The sequence below is a fragment of the Helianthus annuus genome, chromosome 10, assembly GCF_002127325.2.
Source record: "Helianthus annuus cultivar XRQ/B chromosome 10, HanXRQr2.0-SUNRISE, whole genome shotgun sequence".
In the NCBI taxonomy this organism is placed as follows: Eukaryota; Viridiplantae; Streptophyta; class Magnoliopsida; order Asterales; family Asteraceae; genus Helianthus; species Helianthus annuus.
Window position 1 is genome coordinate 21,798,447 of NC_035442.2, and position 4,060 is coordinate 21,802,506.

Genomic DNA, 4,060 nt, shown 5'->3' on the forward strand with positions numbered 1-4,060 from the left:
TTGAAATTTTCAGCCTTGAGAGGTGGAAAATTTGCATCATAATCAACCGTAATTGATTCTTCAGCCTTTTTCACTTCAGAAGTTGAATTTTTCTTCTCAATTTTTGGCTTCCAAACTTGTTGAGATAATGCAACCCTTTTGTAAAATTTGTCGTTTTTAGTTACCAACTTCTTTACGGGTTCATTTTTCACACTCTTTTTCTCAACCATGATTGGTTTTTTACCCTTCACATCAACTTTCTTCTGTTGAGTCTTCACAGTTTCAGTCTTAGGCTTCACATTGGTACACTTTCGTGCAATGTGACCAACTTGATTACATCTGAAGCATATTCGAGTATCAGCCACTCGACTATTACCTTCAGACTGAGACTGAGAAGCTCTTTTCTCAAAGAACTCTTTGTTTGATTTTGAAAAAAATTCTTTTTCTTCATCAGGAAGTGAATTTGAACTGTTCACAAACTTTTTCTTCTCAACAAACCTCTTGTTTGGAACATTTCTTTTCTGATACGATTTACCCCCCTGATAACCACCCGACCAGTTGTTTCTGTTGTTATTATAAACACGTGGTGGATTAACAGATTTCTTGTTGTAAACCTTTTCTTTCTCAAACTTCATTTTACTTTTCTTTTGACTCAGATTGTTAACTGCTGACAGCTCAACTTCGACCAGTTTGAAAACATTTGTCAATTTGTTCATGTTTACATTCTCAATCGAAAACTCTGAATCCGAAAACAACTTATCCGATCCGACATCTTGTACCTGACAAGAGTAGGTTCATCATTTAAGTTGTTCTTGGACTTTTGTTTCGGAATGTATTTGTCCAAGAAACACCCATCTTCCTCAGTAGTGTCACTATCTGTTTTAAGCACATTTTCAACAACACCTTTTACAATATCATTTTGAACACTATCGTCATTGGAAGATGTGAATGTGACATCAATGTTCTCCGAAAGTTTAACTTCACTTTCTTCCTCAAATTCAACCAACCCAGATTGTTTTTTCGTGTAGTTATCAAGAACAGGTGGTGGAACTCTATGAAAACCCACCTCGGTTCCATCAGAATACACGTCTTCGCCAGCTTTGTTTTTCCCGATGGGTTTGGGAACAATGTGCTGCAACACAAAGCTTGCGGAGCTATAGCTGTTAAGCTTCAACTGGATTCGCTCGTTTTCAATTTCAACCTCTTGAACTTTAAGTTTCAAATTAGCGATTTCATCCAGTTGTTTGTTGATTGATTCTTCTTTTACTCTCAGCACTGCTTTTAAATATTCGTTTTCTTTAAAAGTTTTACCATTTCGATCATCACTATCTTTCACTGTGCTTTTGAGTTTTTCAAATTTTTCAGAAATCTGACGGTTTTCAAGAATTAACTTTTCATTTTCTCGTTTAACTTTTTCATGTTCAATTTTATCAGTTTCAATTTGAGCAGTTAATTCTTTAATCCGTTCAGTTGAAGCTTTCACTGTTTTGTCACGCGCAAGAATCTGATTCTCAACGCTTCTGACCTTTGCTGTCAGATCTTTAACTTTCTCACCGTTGAGATACGTGACAGTGTTACAAAATTTGCACTCTTTGTTGCAATTTTTGCAATCAGCATTTCCTTCGATCTTTTTACCTGACGCATTTGTTGACGAGTTTGGACTGATCTGGCCTTTTGACTCAGACACGGAGTTAGAGTCTACCTCAAGTACTTTAGCAGCTAGCACTTTGTCAGCCATTTTTCCCAGATTCTCTGCAGTCAACTGCTGCGTTGTATCGATAATGCCGGTATCAATCTGCTTTGCTTTCTCGATCTCTTCTTTCTCCTTTTTCTCTTTCTCTTCTTTCTCTTTCTCTTCTTCTTTCATTTTCTCGGTTGGAGTTCCCCACCATTTGTGTTGCCAATACTCATCATCTTCTTTTATCTCCTTGATGATGGCTTCCAGATCAAGCGTTTTGTCATCGATCGCAATATTTCCATACTCATCAAGATAACACTCCCTGTCCGGATCCCATCTTCTTGCTCTTCTAGCTTCCAGATAGATACGAGAAATTCTGATGATTCTGTTTTCAGCAATCATTTTCCGATAGCTATACTTCTGCTCTTCAGTACGATCATCTTTCCACGGAATAGGTTCATCGTTTTTTGCCATGAATGCGTAACCAACCGCATCTTCTTTCGGTAAAACCTCTTTGCTCCAATCATACCCCTCATCATCGTAGATCACCGCAAGAGCTCTAGATTTGTCTCTGTTATCTTCAGACTGCTTCAATCCAGGCGGCTCAGATTTATTCTGGTGATAAATCGCCTTCTTGTAATAATCATCTCTGAAAGGGTTCTCCGACTCATCAGCATAAGCATTTCTGCATTCTCGCTTGAAGTGACCTTTCTGCTTACACTTGAAGCATGTCACCTTCGATTTATCGAACCCCAGCTTAGTAGATGGACCACCAATCGTCTTTCTGCCCGTTATTTCCATAAAACGTTGTGCTCTACGAACAACACTTGCCATAGCCCAACGAATATCGATTAGCTCCATTTCTTCAGGATCTATTTGGTCATAGTCCTGTTTCGTTAGGTTTGTGTTGCCGATCTTCCCAGCTACTAACCTTCATATGATTCCAACACTGACGCCAAGAAAACCATTTGTTGCTTAGCTGACTCCTCGTCAAAATTCTGTGCATTCTTCAAATCTATTGCAATGTTGCATTGAAACTTCGCATCAGAATGACTTGCAGATGATGAAGATCCACCGTGATAACCACTGTGATTTCCACTTCTTTGACTGCTTTGACATTCTTTGCTTGCTGTCGACACATTCTCAGCAGAAAACGCAGTTTTTGGAGAAGTTGCTTTTGGCATCATGCTTTTCGGATAATAAAGATCAAAATTTTGCTGGTAAGATGAGTGATTGACTTTGTACGTCTTCTTCAACTCTAACTCGTGACTTTCAAGTCTCTCAATCACCAGATCTGGAGTCAACTTTGCAGGCTCAATAGTGTTTTTCAGCATAAGCGCATAATATCTCCAATCCACCTCATCTGGTAATGAATCGAACAGTTTGTCAACAAGTTCTTCATCAGAATACTTGATTTCATGTCTTGCTAATTCCAGCTTCAGATGACCGAACCTTTTTATCATTTTACAAACTGACTCATTCTTGAGACAACCAAACATATCAAACTCTTTCCTAAGAAGTTTCTTTTTACTTTTTACAATTTCAGTACTTCCTAGACATTTCTTTTCTAGCTTTTGCCAAAGATCTTTTGCATTTGAATAATCGATCAAAGATATTATGTCCTCCCGAACCGACTGAAATAACAAAGCCACACATTTTTGCTCGGCTACAAATGCATCAATCTCTTCAGCCGATCTTAACGCTTCACCATTTTTGTTTCCATTTGCATAACCGTTCTTCAAACTTTTCCAACTGGGAAATGCGAATGCCATAAGCCAATCTTCAAACTTCCTAGACCACCGACTGTACTCCTCGATAACCATAAGCTTCGGGGGTTTATTGAATGTTCCGCAGGCACTTTCCGATTCCCAAGCTTCCTTTTTCTTTTCTTTCGGCGGATTTTCATTTTCTTTGCTTGATGAAGTATCATCGTTTCCGGAATTTCCCGTGAATACGTACATGTCGCTGAACGGGTTCAAGAAAATATCATCCATTTTGAATATACCTGCAAAATCAGCAAACACTTAGACAAATTTTCGAGATTTTGAAAAATGTGACAAATAAGTGAAACAGGGTATGACTGATAAGCGAAACCAGCTTGTGACAGATAAGCGAAAGTATCACTTGAACAAATAAGCGAAAGTGTATAATGTTCAAATAAGCGAAAGTCACAGATTCGTATAAGCGGAACTATCAAAGTGTCACTATAAGCAAAACCAACTATGTTCCTTCAAGAGAAACTTATGAGCGAAAGGTCCGAATAAGCGAAACTATATGTCCTTTCGAGCGAAACCTACAAGCGAAACTTTCAAACAAGCGGAACTACTTGTCTGAATAAGCGAGACTATCAGTTTGTTTCAAGCGGAACTATGTATTTTCAAGCGGAACCTCGATGTCCGGATA